Genomic DNA, 18342 nt, shown 5'->3' with positions numbered 1-18342 from the left:
AGCCAGAGAGGCAAGATTACATTGGTTTGGACATGTGCTGAGGAGGGATGCTGAGTATATTGGGAAAAAGATGCTAAGGATGAAGATACCAGGTAACAGGAAAAGAGGAAGGCCTAAGATAAGGTTTATGGATGTGGTGAAAGAGGACATGCAGGTGGTTGGTGTGACACAGCAAGATGCAGAGGACAGGAAGAAATGGAAACAGATGATCTGCTGTGACAACCCCTAATGGGAACAGCCAAAAGAAGATGATGACTGATTTACAGATGAGGCTAGTCAGGCTTATGGGTCTATAATTACATGTGTCAGGTGATGGTTCCCCCTTGCTCACACAAATGACTTTTTCTATGCACCATTCTGCCAGAAAATAGTCTTTCTGGAGGCTGTAGTTAAGGAGGGATCCAACTGTGCTTGCTAGGTTATGTTTTAATTTATTGATAAGGCAATCTGGGATGTTGTCAGGGCTCATTGATGTCATGTTTTAGCCTTATATAGCACACATATGAGCTACTGGCTTGAGGAAAATATGCTTAGTAATGTTTGGATACATACTTTGGGTGATGAGCAGATGAGACAAGGGTGAAGTTTCATCCAAATCTATAAGCTAGCAGGTTATCTATTGCCTCTGATTGAGCATTGGTAGTGCCATCCACAACCATCTGTGTGCATAACTGTGTATTCTTCTTAAGATTTTGTACTTAAGTAAAAAAAAATGTGACTAAATCTTCAAATACAACCTTGGGTGTGCATTACATGACACAAGTGAAACTGTTAACACAGTTGTACAACTCTATTTATTTCATGTCATTACATCAGTTGTACATCATATGCCTATATGTTTTTCATTGGAAAGGTGTGTATGAGGGTTTTGATAACATTATATATGCACATTACAAATGAGGTAGATACGGTTCATGCAGAACAGTCAATGACACAAATGCTGACCGTCACACAATGCTGCTGGGCAACATCTGAATAATCCTTGTGAACAGCAACACAATTGTGCATACAATGAATTCCTCAAGGTTGCAAGTGAATCTAAACTGGTTATATGTTTATGTATATAACAGCATTACAATATGTGGATGAAAAAAGGCATATGTGCCCATGTAATCAGTATGATGCAATATTATTGTATGTCACATAGTATTTCATGATGGTAGGTATACAAGTGCACACATGTGCCATACTGCAAGTATCACTGTGATGGCTGAATGAGAAATGTGTAGAATGTTAATATACTCCACTACAAGAACACATGCCTTACTAAGGCAACAATATAGATAGCATCATCCCATGTCAACAGCCCTCAAGAGGCATATTTCTACAGCTGCTATGGAAGGAACCTGTAATCAAATGGCAGCAGTTGCCATCAATGCATTACATCAAATCACAGATTGGAATACACTGTTGTAGGTCTACTGTACATTCACATCTCAACATAGCACATGTAGATGACAGCAACATTGACATGTGCAATCTTCATATGGTCATAGGACATTACTCAGCTAATGGGGTACATCACATTAAATTCTAATCATTATTATAGCATTTAAACAAAAATCATATCTATATGATGGAAAATAATAGGGGTATGTGCATATGTGTGCATGTGTTTGTTGGTATAACTTACTGCCTCTTTCCATATGTGAAATGCATCTTTCCATGACAGAATTAGCAATCACACATCCAGTGGTCTGTAGATGGCCTGCAGAGGGTCATGGAAGGGCTGTGCTTCACGAAATATGTACATATCTTTAAGATGATAACATCATCCAGGTTCTGCAGAAAGCATGCTATGTTGGCAGAGGGAATTGGGTGATCTTGGATTTATAGGGTTATGCTAAAGGTTCTCTTGAGTGGGAGTCAAATTCAAATGAAAATAGATTCCAAAGATCATATACTGGCATTAATACACCACCAATCACACATACAGCAGTTGAATGAGGTTAGATTTGAACAACAGGCCTATATAGGTATGCAAACTGGATTCCATACAACACAACAGTAACACCACCATAATGTCTGACTTTACATTGTCACAGTGCATTTTACAGAGGATTACAGCATCATTGTATGCAGAGAAAAATATGTTGGGAGGAGTGTTTTACATAGATGACTGAACAAATGCACACTGTCTGCTGTGAAATTAGAACCACAAACCATCAAGCTACACCACTAGAGAACACAGTAGTTAATGTTCATTCTAACAAAGATATCGGGGTGCAATACTGCCAGAGTGAACTTTAGAGGGGATCACATCATAAGTGTATGATGATATTAAAAACTGGACAGGAGTGCATGATATAGCTGCAGACTCACTTGTGGTTTTAAAATTGTCTTCAAACTGAGAGTGGAAGGAACATAGACTGCACTAGCTATAGAGCACAGTACTTAATGCTAGTACCACAGCATAAGCTTGACTTTTATGGTGTAAGACAACACTTTATAACAGATGACATCATCAGTGTCTGGTGAGAAGAAGATGTTCAAAGATGTGTCTCACATGCTGCACTAAAATGGTCTTAAGAATGACAACTAACTGAACACAAACCCACACACACAAGTTGAATGCAGTGAGAATAGTACTCATCCCTAGCTACAAAACATAGCACTTAACACTGGTGCCACAGCTCAAGTCTGACTTTCATAGTGTCAGACAACACTTTATAGCAGATTACATCACCAGTGTCTGGTGAGGAGAAAATGTTAGTAGGAGTGCCTCACATGCTGCTCTGAAATGGTTTCCAGACTGGCAGCTAACTAAACACAAAGAAGCTAAATGCAGTAAGATTAGAACCCCTATCTATCTTCAGAACACAGTAGTTAATGCTAGTGCCACAGAACAAGTCAGAGCTTCATAGTGTCAGACAGTGCTTTATAGCAAATGACATCATCAGTAATAGTGAGAAGAAGATATTAGTAGAAGTGTCTCATATGCTGCTCTAAAATGGTCTCCAGATTGCCAGCTAACTGAAAACCAACACACAAGTTGACTGCAGTGATATTAGAACCCTTATCTAGCTGTGTACACTAGCTACAAAACACAGTACTTAACATTAGTGTCATTTCACAAATCTGACATTTACAGTGTCAGGCAATACTTTATAGCAGCTAACATCATCAGTGTCTGGTGAGAAGACGATATTAGTAGGAAAGTCTCACATGTTGCTCTGAAATGGGCTCCAGAATGACAGCTAAATGAGCACACACACACACACACACACACACACACACACACACACACACACACACACACACACACACACACGTTGAATGCTGTGAGATTAGAACCCCTACCTATTTAGACAAGCTAGAGAAATCAGTACTTAATGCAAGCACCATGGCACAAGTCTGACTTCCCTATTGTTGCAGAATACTTTATAGCAGATGACATCAGCGTATGTTGGAAGGGCTGTATGAAATTGCTGTGTTGTCATTTAACTGTAAAACCTTGCTCTCCATGAAACTTAAATGTTGACATTAGTACACAGACTCGTGCTTGTCTGACTATGCAAATGCACAGTTACACAAACAAGTTGATTGCAGTGATATTATAATCCCAAACTAACTAGTTACACAAACTACAGAACACATTATTTAACACAAGAACCACAGCACGTCTGACTTTTATACTGTCACATAATACTTTATAGCAAATGATATCATCAGTGTATGATGGAAGAAGTTATTGGGAGGGCTGTATGAAATTTCTATGTAGGCATGTATGACTGTAACATTTTTTATCTATGAAACTTGAGTGCTGACATTAGGACACAGTCTCATACTCTTCTGACTATGTACACACACAAGTTAACTGTAGTGAGATAAGAACCCCTACCTAACTAGTTACACAAGTTAGAGAATACAGTACTTAATGCAAGTACCATTGCACAAATCTGACTTTTAAACTGTTGCATAACACTTTATAGCAGATTACATCATCAGTGTATGTTGGGAAGAACACATTGGGAGGACTGTATGAAATTGCTGTGTCGTCATGCATGACCATACAACTTTGTTATCCATGAGACATGAATGCTGACATTAAAACATAGAGTCATGATCTTCTGACTGCACAGTTACACATACAGGCAAGGACACAATTTGTCTGTTGTGCAACTTGTAACCCTACCTAATTATTTAATCCAGCTGCAGAACACAGTGGTTAACATTTGCGCCATCACTTGAAGTCTGATTTTTTTTTTCATTGTCATTGTGGTTTTTATACAGGATAACATCATCATTATGTTGCAGGTAGCATAGTCTTGTGTGCAAAGTATGGACTTTGGATTTGCTTTTGTGCTTACAATGTGCACAAGTACTTTAAAAGACAGCTTCTTAACCTATATGCAATAAGCTGTCATGAATGCATGTTGCAGAAATGAGACATATTTGTACCTGTTTCTCAATATGTTGAGTACATAACACAGTCTCACGCGTACACACACACACACACACACACACACACACACACACACACACACACACACACACACACACACACACACATTTTGTAAACAGTGTTGATGTATGAGTGCTTTCATGAATTGCTGTCTACAGTAATACATTTATCAGACAATCTCAATGTTTAGTGTTGGTACAAAGTTTTAACAAATGTAACAATGCACTTGTGCTCTTTATTTCTGTATTGTAGTTGACATTACACCTATTATTGAGTTATCATTTTCAAGTGCATTGGGGCAGGGCACACGAGTCTGAGTAAATATGTGTTCAGTAAATAGCAAGTCCCTTCCCTTTCGTTGTGTTTTTAAATGCCTAATGATGGGATGAAGAATAACTGGGAAATAAGCATAGTAATACACACCAAACACCTATTTATATGGTGCATCACTGAGAAACTGATTTGCACAAACAATGGCAAAGTGTTTGCGCATGCGAGATTCACATGTATTGAATACAACTTGAACTTGAGAAGTAGTTATGAATATACACTATGTGAGAAATAGTGGACAGATACTAGGCTGTTCATACTATACTCAATATTGGAAATGTTGTGTCATAATGTTTTGGACATGAAGCACTGTTGCTATTGCTTTTCCTGTTTGCATGGAGTTAAGTGATGAGCAAATGCAGTTCTCTGCCTAAATGGGAAACTAGTAATATTTCTCTTAGTTTGCCTTTCTTCATGCAAACACTGCTAAGAGGAAATGCATGGCTGTCAGCACTTTGGACAGTACTGAGCATAAAAAGTACATCTGCTGCCTAGCTTTCCCTGTGGCAGCAGGTGTAAGAGCTCATGATCAGGGCACAGCTAACACAGGCTTCAAATCTAGCTCATTTAATTTTTTTTACAGGTGGTGTCAGTATGATATTACATAAGTAAATATGATAATTACTGCAAATGTGACAAGCAATGACTACAGTAAAGTATGTGTGCACGTGTGTTCCACAATTTTTATCCTTAATGCCTGCCTCTATACAGTTGTACAACTATTAGTTGTTTTGCAGGCCTCACTACAAATCTTAATTGTGTGTACAACTTTTTAGAAATTACAAGGGGTAGTACATATTTTGAAATTATTATTTCTGATGTAACAGATATGCTAACCATTTGTGTCTGGCCATGTATCCTAAAATGTGTGTGGAGTACACTTTTTCACAGTAAGAACAGTTTATACATGCCATTAGATAAAGATTTCATCCATCATCACCTGAACATATTACTAACAGACTCTTACAGATGATTTTAAAACATTTCATAGCACATCAGCACTGATAAACTATCGACCTAAGGTAACATGTTAGTATTATCCATCAGCATAGTCAAGGCAGTCTGCAGACGCCATCCAGCATCCTAATAAATACACACATACAGAGTATTTGGATGGCTGGGGTGAATAAAAGGAGAGATGAGCATGCACCTAGCAATGTTTTTTTACTGGAACATTAATGATCATTCTGACACCCATGCACTGGCCCGGCAATCAAGGAGCCTCATTCCTTACCAGTAACACCAGCGAGGGGTGTCCATATAGGGAAAGGATAATAAATAAAGACACAGTAAAGTACAATTTCCCTTAAGAGCACACAGAGATCACAGTCAGTCTGGGGCTGGTTTCTCCCTTTCTCTTCAGGTCCCCAATAAGACTCCCCACTGGCACAGCTGTAGGTTCCAGATCTCAGTCTAGTGGCCAAGCTAAAACCTCCAGCACCCTCTCTGTCCAAACAGTGCTTCATGTCCTTGGCCAAGTAGCTGACACACACACACACACACACACACACACACACACACACACACACACACACACACACACACTTTGAGATAAAAGTTATAAACAACCACACAGACACTCCTGGGGAATGCTGGCACAGGTTCTCCAGCTGTGGTCCTTTTCTGCCCAGTCTAAAAGGTAGTACTAGCTGCCACCACCTACTAATAGCTACTCAAAGGCCCCTTTGAAAGGGTGTCCAATTATTACTGTGCAATATTATTATCCAAATGGTAAGTGTGACTGAACAGTCAAGGCTTATTACAGTGACTCTGTACAGTATCACTATATGCATGCAATGTACTCTAGAGCTTAAATTAACTCTACATAAAACAGCCACAGTTGAAAGGTTTACAAATATTTAATAATAAATAATAAAAACAAAAGACAATACTTCTTATTAGACAGTGCTAGTCAAGAGTTCAGAGATCACAGAGAAATACTTAAAATAATATCGTAGAAACGTTCTGACATCACAGAAAAACACAGTCTAATCTTCCTAGTTCCTAGCTATTTCTAAGAGAAAACACAGTTCTAAATAACTTACATATAGAACAAAGCAGAGCTGGTGATGTTGGATGTTCTCAAGACAAAATGCTCAGAGCTCTCTGATTCTCTCTCTTTAAATTGATAACACAGAACTGCTTCACATTACATCATTCTTCACACTTCTCTGGTGTTCCCAGGCTAACAGAAACTACATTTACAGTCTTTACACCTGGTCAGAAACCAGAGCAATAAAGGACATTTATACATGCAAATTCTAGCCATTAACGCTGGTCTTAAAGCAATAGGCAGGATGCCTCCCTCTAGACATATCGGCTCTGAATTTTGACATCAAAGACAGTCATAAAATGCTTGACTTAGCTTTCTTTCAGCAGAGTACACTGTTGTTACATTTTTGCAGTTCAATATCCAATGCAGTCTTTTCACATTTAAGAGAACAAGCCCGTGGCTTACATTAATATTTACAAATGACAAAATTATTTACAAAATTCTATCTGGCTAGGCTGGCAGCCTTCACCTATCTTGACAGTCATGTTTTTAGTCTGTTGTCATTATTACCATTGCATGCTGTGTAGCATTAAATGAGTGACATAGGGGTAGAGAAGGCTTAGGAGAAGGACAACAGATTTTGGAGAAGCAGAACAAGGTTAACTAAATGTGCGATAGCAGTAAGGATGGATGCCATTTTAGATACTCATATGTGGGCAGCACTCAATTCATCTCCATGAGAAAGCATAACTTTGGAAAATTGTAATACGTGTGTGATGAAATATGTAATACACATATATCATCACACTAAGAAATGATGAGAGATGCATCTGGAATTGAACCCTTGAAGCTACTGTAAAAAAAAATCATCAGTCAACTGTTTTATCTCAACATTCCACATAGGAATTTGCATTTTGTTACAAGTAGTCTAAATGACTGTCATTGTAAATGTTTCAAAGTTGTGCTTTAACTTAAGTTTAACTATATGTTCCTTTAGTGCAGAGAGTATAAGCAACATTGCGTGAGGATAACTGGGCTAGTGTGGTCAAAAGCAAAAACTTACCGGGTTTTGCCACAGGCTACAAAGGGCCATTCACCATCAATCAGCATTGGTGTGAGATTGCAAACTCCACACAAATGCAGAGGACAAAAAGTGAAGGCTTTATTACGGGGCATTTCTGCCATGTCTGTGGTATGTGATTCTAGTTTTTGACAGATTAAAGGTGTAAAAATGCAGTATACAGAAAAGTGGTGAAATGAGGGGAAAGCAGGTAGAAGAACAAAGGGCAAGCAATATAGGAATTTGCTGGAGGGAATTAAAGAATCATAGCTATCCAGTTCTTTACAAATGTAATGTGAACATGGATAGAAAATTGGATGAATTTGGACTGTCACAACACAGATGAGTGTCAACAATACAATCATGTTGTATAGCCAATTGGAACAAATCAAGTGTGCTGAGAAGACACATATTTGAAGTGGAGAGCTATATATGAGACAACATTTTTTGTTGGATAGGTATCCATTTTTTTATTTCAAAAAAAGAGGAATGTTGGGGAAAGGAAGTAGGAATGTCAGGGTCAGGTAGGTAGGGTAGGTGAGGACGCAGTTGCAAACAAACATACAAATAAGATAGACACAGGGATACTGATGGACACAAATGATTGGGGACACCATGGTTGGGTATAGCTAGGGGACATTAGAGGCACATGCCTGTCAAGCATAGGAACAGTTTTACCCTCAGAACTATCATCATAGTCCCCTTCCTTGCCTTCCTGTGGGATTGTGGGATGTGTGTGGTTTTTCAGTATTCCAATAAACAACTTCTCCAGATTGCTGAGATGTGCATCAGTGCTACTTTCTAATACCTCATGCACCATCCCTGGCAGCTGCTGGCAGGTGACATAATCCCCACCTCCACCAATAATCCCACAGAGTGCCACTGCACAGCTGCCAGGGCAATACTATCTGATGTTGATGGCCCAGGTAAGTGCAGGGGCTGCGGAGGCAGTACTGACAGGTTGTGTCACAGATGTGCTGAGTGTTGGTGTGGCAGCTGGTGGAGGGTTGGCAGTCTGAGCCACAGCAACTGGCCTACCTCCTTATACCAAAATTCATTTTGTTTGTTGTCAGAAATGTACGACATCAGAATGGTGTGATTACATATATGAAAGAATAAAAAAAAGATAAGGGGTGGTGTGAGACAAAAAAAGAAAACAGATGATTAGAAACTATTATATGTCACATACATTATTTATTACAATTAAATATACTTTCACTATTATATTAGCTATAGATCTTTCAAAATCTAAAGTAGGATTGTAAATTGTAACAAGTAATCCTTGCAATATACATATGTTGCAGCTATGCTTTTAAAGATATTACAGATTAAGTTAACAATATGGCAGTTGTGCTAAGTTTGATGAAATTAATATTAAATAATGATATTTTTGTAATTAGAATGTATTTCTTACTTGTGGAAATTGAACCCACCAAATCTGAATATACTGTTACGCTTGCCTAATGCAATTACCTAGAGCTACACAAGAAAGCATGCATACTTGCTTTATGTTTACGATCTGTATGCTTAAGTTACTATTACTGTGTGGACGAGTAATAGTTTTGATACAATCATATTCTTTTGTGCTGCATACATACCCCTTGCCTCTCTGCATCTGTCTAAGCATTCAGCATGCACTTCCCTGGTCACTGAAATTTCCTGAGCAGCTGGAAAATAAGGAAGGAGAGAAAAAGAGACATGAAAGCAGTACTCATACCAGGCTTGGCTGACTGCAGCTTTCTATATCAGAGTTGCTTTATCTGTATACTTACACAACTGCAGGATGTCAGCAGTCCTAAACTCATCCAGCCACTGGTGGAGTTGTGCCTGCTTGTGCCATTTCAGGTCATTATAATGATGCCTGCATTGCTCCTCAGTGTGTGAAATGCCAGTCACACTGCAGACAGCCTTGGCTAGACTGTTCCAAGCCTCATCCTTATACTGATACCTGGTATAGTCCACTGCAGCAGCCTATGGCTAAAGTGCTTTTCAAGGAGAGCAATGAATATTTTTGACTCCTCCACATGCCATCTTTGAGCCCTGAGTTGGGCACCATCTTTCCCAACTCCTGCCATGTCTATACAGGTCCTCCAATAACAGGTCAAGTATTTTCTCTCCAATTTGTAATATCGTGTTTTACTGCTAGTGTGCAAACCCACACAACCATGCCAATTGAGTTTGCACAATGTTAAGTAAAGAGCAACATTGCCAGACAAAGAGGAAGGCAGTTTATGAAATAGGAAGGATAATGGGACATTTGGCATTAATTCATGGCATGTGTGCTGCTATACGTAACAGCAGTTTGTCCAATGGTCAGCACTGATAAGTTAAATGATTTGGCTTTTAAGACCTGAATTTGGGGGGATCAATTTTATGACGACATATATTTTGTGGGGCCTTACACACTGATAAAAGTAATTCGTACAATTTAAGGTAACCGTCGAACCTGGAGTGTATTGTGTAATAATAAGAATAAATTAAATATCCTTGCATGTTGTTACTTGGTATTGTAAGCAAGTAAAAGGTGGGTGATTTGTACAAAAATTACTTTAACTTGTGACATCAGAGACTTATGTAACTTATATGCGCCCATTATCAAGTAGCAGGTCTCAGGCATCTCAGTCAAATAGTCATACCTCTCAAAAGTACTGATGATCACTGAATGTCCGCAGTTTAGCACCATACATTTGTACTGGAAAATCATTAAAGAGAGAAGTTAGAAAGTAATGAGACAAAATTTCAGTTTCAGACTTCACAGCTCTCACAAGATCATTAACAATACTGATGGAAAAAATGTTTGATCCTATCAACTGTATAACTTTCTAAGACCAATATAAGTCAAAGGTGAAATTACCAATTCAATATCGTAAATGCAGATATACTAACCACTAAGTCAGCTATGCACCCTGAGCATCAGACACAAATGTTATGTATCCCTGAATCCAAAAGATAGAAAGCAGGGATATAGCACAGTTATAATCACTTGCAAAGGGTGTTGTGAGCTGTGCATGATAGAGGTGGCAGTTTGATATTGTCGTACCCGACCACGAGAACTGGCTCTGTAAGGAGTTGCACTGGCATATCCACACCCATGTTCAGATGCACTGCTGCTACCTGATCATGACTGATGTTTGCTGGACAACCTCCCCTCATGAAGACACCCAGGACCATGACCCCACTGCATACCACATCTGAGTGTGGACAGCTCTGCCACTAACAGAACAGTGGAAGTACTACCACTATGGGATATGGCAGCACGACTGAGCACGGCCACATTGTCTAACCGCAGATGTTATGGCTGACCTACATCCACAAGGATGCCATTCCCCTCCCAGCAGACATTCCATCACAGACACTGCCTGTTCCAATGTGTCATTCACCCATTCCATTGAATCAGCAACACACTGGAGGCAGTCATGCACGCCAGCCTGTACCACATCTACAACCCTAAGCATTTCTCTCTGGGACCTATGTGAATGTGCCTGTGCCTCCATGATAGCCCTAAACATATGTTGAGTGGCAAGGGAAGAGACACCTGGATCAGGTGGAGGATGGACCTCCTCCAAGAAATCCTAACAACCCTCCTGCATGACCCCTCACACACACTTTGGCTATGGCCAGAGTCAACAGGCACTGAAGCTGCAGTACCATTTCCCTGATCAAGTGTCTCACCCTCCACCTGTCCAATATCTGAGGGCTCACTGGAATGGGTAGGCGTAGGTCAACTAGCTGTCTCCAATAGTATGGGTTGGCTGAATGTCAACCTCAGTGTCAAATTCAACATCTGCAACCCCCAATTGTGCCTCTGTTTGGCCACCATCATCATCAGTCTGCTGATACTCTAACATCAGGTAGCAGAAGTCTCACACTTCCACTGTCAGGATCACCTGTGATAATAAGCAACAAACATGGGAGCAAATGAATACATACACTACTATAGTCCAATATATGCTAGCAAACTAACAGTGGTGCCACTATTACAGTCAGTACAGCAATACACACAGCAGTCCTTACACCAATATCACAAACTAAATATTTCTTTGAACTGCTCATTAGTATTTAAAAATGCTTGGCTTACCATGTGCAGATGATTGCAGGCTCCTATTCTGGATGGTCCTGGAAGAAGTTAAGCAAAAGGTAAGGACAGCATCATCACAATTAACAGTAACACAGGGGTAAAACTTATTCCCTTTATATGTCCATTAACTGCACTTTCAACAAGAACTTGGATGACAAGTCCAAACTAAGCCCATGTATAACCAATCAAAATGTGTTGTTAACTGCAGCACTCTACAACCCCCCAACCAATTTTTTGTTAAACAGAACTAATGCACTGCTGTAACTTTTATTATATAATAGTATTTAACAACTGAGATACATAAGCCTACCAGGAAGCTCATCCTGGGACATACTTACTGTACCTGAAACAGTAGCACCAGTGTCAAGGTTTCTGCACTTCCCTGGGAGCTGGCTGGATCCCTGAAAGTGAACAGGAACTCCACCTGGTACTCATCTGAACACATGCCACTGTAGCTGCTCTCCTCTGTGCAGATGAGATCATGTTAGTAGACCAATGGTGCACCTGATCATAAATCCTGTTGTGGCCACCTACTGCATTCACATCTGCAGGTAACGGCTGCAAATTTGCATTCTGCCTGATATATTCCTATGCCCCCTCTCAAGCAGAAAGGCACCATGTCACCTAAAGCTTCCACAATGACCTGATTCTCAGGGTCACTGAAGTGTAGTTTTCAGGGAATGAGATGCTTGGGTGCTATAGTCCTAGGTGCCCTAAAACACAACAGAAAGATAGTACACATACGTATCACATAACTAAAAAAATCTTGCTCCCAGATAAAAAAGAGAAAGTAGCATTTCACTATTGCCCATTGGAGAAACATAAAACAGTCTAGATATTTGAAATATGAACAACAGGAATTGTACTGTTGTCACATATTATATTCACACACAAAGCAAGGCTGGATGCAAAACAGGGAGAGTAGCAGTAGCAACATATCCTTGTTTGTGCCAAAACAGAAGTGCAGCTTTGCTCCCCAAACCTCAAAAGAACAGGCAAAAGACACATTTTGCTAACAAACCATCAGTGAACTGTTAAAACTGCTATCAAATGAACTATCCCTAAAGCATGTGCATAGATTTAACACAGAACATTCCATTTTAAGCTATTGCTAATCATGTATATCTGTAAAATACCCTGGCAAACATGCCCATGATATCAGTACACTTCTATGTAATGCATACAGATAACAGTAGCATTTGCTAATTAACAAAAAAAAAAAATATATATATATATATATATATATATATATATATGTGTATATATAGATATATATATATATATATATATATGAAATGGATTTTTCTTAATGATATTTCAGCATCTGCAATATATAGCTTACAAATGCAAGCATACCTTCTGCTTGCAAAGTGATAGACTCTTCTGTGTTCTCCACATAAACAAGTCTTTTCACCTTCAGATTCCCTAGCTACATGGTGCCTTTTAATGGTGTAGATTCAGGGCTGTGAGCATGGTGAAGATGCAAATGAGGTGTGAACTCATTAGAATTGCTGAATTCCAAATACTTGGCTCTGTGCATCAGATGTAAACATAGTGCAGGCACTCCCTCAGTGTTTGTTGCTAATAGATTGCAACTGTGAATGATTACTACTAGGGAGAAAGAAAACACAATAGCAATGCAGACTGCTCTACCTCCAGTGGGTGTGTCAGGCTAGACTTGTAAAGTGTATACAAGTAATTTTATCAGGGTTGGAAATGTAAGTAAGCAGCACACCATTCACAGGTTCTGTTCATTAACATCCATCCTCCCCTTCATTTGTTGAGAAATGTATATTACTACCATTTAATATCCTCATACATTTTAAGGGCAATGATATAGAATGCCTTACATACTGCATGTCTCAGATTTCTTGTCAGATAAGACAAGGATGAACAACAAACACAGACAGGTAAGGCAGAGCTGCATTTTTAAAAGCAATATTCATAAATGGTTGTGTGATCACTCAGTGCACTACATCCAAAATTAATAAATGTACAAATAACTGTTATGTGGTTTCTTAGTACTGTGGATGATGTTGCAGTTGGTTGTAAGCAAAATGATTTCAGTTCCCTTCTGCAAAGCTATTTATGTGGTAAAGAGTGATAAGGTACTCTTACTGTGTTCTGAAGGTTCATTGGAGTGAGAAATCAAATCCAGACCTATGTAGAAGTATTCATGTGCACTAACAAATATTTTGTGCTGTTCTTCATTTAAACTACTTTTGTTTGGCCAGTGTTTGCATTGTGTGTGGCTTTGCTGAAACAAGAGAAATGGAGAAAATTAATGTCAGGTTTGGCTATGCTTATCCCATTTGTGCAACAATTAACAGTGTGCAAACCCAGACTAGTGGCCCACACAAGAAGCAGACAGAACATCTGCAAACATGGTGTCTGTAAAAGTATAAAGGTCAAATAGGATACATTGTTGCAATTTTTGCTTTCCAGCATTGCTTAGCAGTTAGCAACGATCCCCAACACCTGCAGCCATCAAAAATCTGCAGACAGGATACGGACTATCAGTCATTGAGAACGGATACATTCAGTTCTGTTAGCCATTACGCAAAAACGCTAATGAGTAGGAAATTATGGAACTGTCATGTAACTAGTCTGTGGCAGTAGGTGAAAAGGTAGGGCTGGAATACAGATGGTCCTGGGTTCTAGTACAGAGTGTGAAAACTATTTTTACTGTTGTGTCAATGCAGTTTATAGCAATAATCGTAAAAATATACAAGTGTTATTTCAATATTCTTGTGGCAACAGATGTAAGTGTAGCGTTGCCATACACATGGTCCTGGGTTCTAATACAGGATTGTACACACATTTTTACTGTTGTTTCATTACCCATTATATTCACTTTCACTTATAACACTGTAGATAGTGGAGCTAATATAAATTATATGTATGAAGGATAAGGCACCTTTATTGTGTTTTCAGATGTCTGAATGAGGGTATATTGTCTACTATATTTCTGTAAGTATGATTCTTATATCTGGATGGCCTTCACAATTAAATAAGATGCATGCACAACTGGATACATATATATATATATATATATATATGTATATATATATATATATATATATATATATATATATATATATATATATAGATATATATATATATATGTATGTATGTATATATATATATATATATATATATATATATATATATATATATATATATATATATATATATATATATATATATATTTATAAGAACCTTGTCAGGTCACACACATACATGTGTAAGACCTGTAACTGTCACCTGTATTTATGAATGATTCCTGACTATGGGTAAGCAACACTTCTGTGGCAAAAAGGAAAATAACTGCTGTACAAGAAAATGTTTTGTCCCTAATGCCTAGGTTTGAATCCCACACTTTAAAAATCAATTTTACTAGTGTATAAAGCCAAAAACAAATGTGTCACGTCACATTTATGCCCCCAGTATGTCTGCAAACTTAACTCAACTAAGAGGTACCTTCCAATTTTCAATATATATTTCCAAGCTACAACAGCAAACACCCTTCAAACTAAGTGTCAGATTAACCTTCTACTTTAAAATATTTATTTTCTCCCTGTTTGGCACTGCTGCTCTCTACTTATCATTGTGCAAACACAGTTGGCATCATTGTTTTGGTTTGCGCACTACCAGTAAATGCGATAACAGGAAATGGTGGGAAAGCATTAGTTGCCATTACTCTACTTCAGTTGTTAGAAATGTTTGAATTTAAAGGACAAACTGTCCAGTTTAGGGCACAGAGGTAGGGTGTCCAGGATATTTATTGGGCTCCTGGTAAAGCACCAAAGCCAAAAGCTTCTGCAGGGGGACTATTCTGTCTCCCAGTACAAGTCTGAGGCTTGGAGTAGTTTTGCTCAGGCTGTATCCAGTGCTACTAGTATCCCACATACAGGAGAACAGTGTAGACATCATTTTAATGATCTACAATGATACAAAAGGGTCACTGATACCAGTGGTTGAATGAAGTTCAAACTGCTGACATCCACCAGTTGTGGTGTAAGTATGATAATAGAGAGTATTTGTAATACATAGAAAGCTAAATATAGGCAAGACTGGTATACATGCTGATCGAATAGACAAACTGAGGGAAGCAAGTGGCATCTATGCAGCACAAAAGAAGTGCTACTGTAGCTTTAAAAGTTAAAGATAGATGTGTGGGTTGTTGTACATTTTTATGCAGTTGTAGCAAATTGAGCATGCATATCCTAACTGTAAAGGAAGGTATGCATAAATTAGACTGTAGCACAAACCAACTTTAGGAGCCAAGTATAAGACTGTAGTCAGAGGTTATGGGCTCAAATTCCATGAGTAACAACAATACAATACTGCATGTATTTAATAATATTACATTAAGTTAAACTCTATATAAGCGGCATAAATGCCCTGTTGTTAACTGTAATCTGTACAACTGGACCAAGCATATGTGCAAAATATACACAATTCAAGGACTGCTTTCAACAATCTGTAGTTATAGTGTGCAGTTGTTAGGACATATACATAAATGTAATACTTCATATAAAATAGTTGTATAATTCTGTTAATGCATCATATGCCATGCATGATGGTACTAATGTTAGTTTTTTTCTCTCACCCCAACCTTCATCTCTCTTTTTTATGTTCTATTATGTGTCATCAAAATATCTCCATGTCATGCATCTGTACTAAATCACTAAATGCTTCACAGCACAGACAGATAAGCCAGCCCCAGTGGATCAGCCTTCCTCTGCTCCATTGGCTCCAGCACCAATGCCCAGCACATCCAGGACCCAACCTGGCAGCACTGTCTCTGCTGCCCATGCACTCAGGTAGTATTGCACTGGCAGCTGGTGCTGTGGTACCCACCAGGAGCAGTGGTGGAAGTGGGGATTTCATCACCTGCCAAGAGATGCCAGGGTTGGTGAATAGGGTTGTGCATTGCACCATTGTTGTTTACCTACACTGGATGGAGAGTCTGCTCTCCCTCATGGTACATAGGAACAGTAGACATCAAGCACTGTAGCCATCAGCAGAGTAAAGGGACAGTGATGACAGTCCAGTGAGTGAGGACTAGATTCTCACTGTCTCCATGTTTGATGGTCATGAGCCTATGCTGCCCCTTCCCTCACCACAAACAAAGTGTTCCCCAACATTTTGCATCCCTCATAGTCCCTGTCTCTTGTCTTGTTTGTTTGCATTTGCTTCTTCACCTAGCCAGTTTACCTGACCCAGAAATACCTAAATCCCATATGCAGCATTCCTCTCTTACTAAATGAAAAAATAATAGGCACCTGTCCCACAAAAAAAAAATATCATCCCATACATAGCTCTCTATTTTTCACACGTATCTTTTGACACACTTGATTTGGTCCAACTGACTATACAACCTAATTGTGTTGTTGTCACCTCTTTATTTGGATGTGACAGTCCATATTCAGCTAATATTCTGCACATAATTTCAGTTTTCACTGTTGAAGAAATGGATAGCAATGGTTCTTTCCAACCTATGTCCTCCAATGCTTTCCCTTTGTTCTTCTCCCTGCTTGCTCCTCACTTTACCATTTTCCTATGTACCCCATTTTTACACCTAAAATCTGGTTAAAAAATAGCATCACACACAATACACATAAGTACCAGAAAAGCAACAAATCCCTTCATTTTATGCCCACTGTGTTTGGGCGAAGTTTGGCATCACCCACCAATGCTAAGTAATGATGAGTGGCCCTATAATGCTACAGTTACCTCCATGCAATGCCACTTAAAACCACTGTGCTATGGCAACATACAGCAACACATGTACTATAAAGAACTGATGTCATTGCATTATCACTTTTTTTTTAAGTATTAGATACACCTGGATTTGAGCCTAGTATCATCTGGGCTCAAAATGAAATGTATCAATGGATTTACACCTGCTGCCACAGAGTCAGCTTGGTGTGCTCCACAGACTAAATACTAACTCTAAGAATTTTAGCAGTGTGTCTCACGTTTGTACACTGCTTAACTAAGCGCAAAAAGGGAAAGTAAGGGAAATGTGTATCTCACATGAGCAAACATATTGCCAGCCATCCCACAAACCCACTGCTCACAGCTGCACTATGCAAAGTAACTATTAACATGTATTGTGCTGTTTACTGTCCATTTACTCTTTATGCCATGAAATTATCTGTAGAAACATACCAAAATGAAGGTCCTATTTAACCAGATGTCACATGTTTACTATGCAGCTATGTATTGGCTCCCCCGTGTACTGCAACCCTGGTCTCTCAGTACTTGTTTGCAAATATATCAACTACACTACATAACTTAATAACAAATGTGTGATATGCAATGGATGCCAATCTGGTAACATACAGAGCTAGAACTATCTTCATAGTTGAACATGCCTACAAATCCATCAAGTGACCCTGGGGCTATTGACCTATAAGCCTAACCAGCCTTATCTGAAAGACTATGGAAAGAATCATCATGGACCTTAT

This window comes from Protopterus annectens, chromosome 2.part2 (genome assembly GCF_019279795.1).
Source record: "Protopterus annectens isolate FY-2018-M chromosome 2.part2, PAN1.0, whole genome shotgun sequence".
NCBI classification, from domain to species: domain Eukaryota; kingdom Metazoa; phylum Chordata; order Ceratodontiformes; family Protopteridae; genus Protopterus; species Protopterus annectens.
This window is presented reverse-complemented; position numbering follows the sequence as displayed.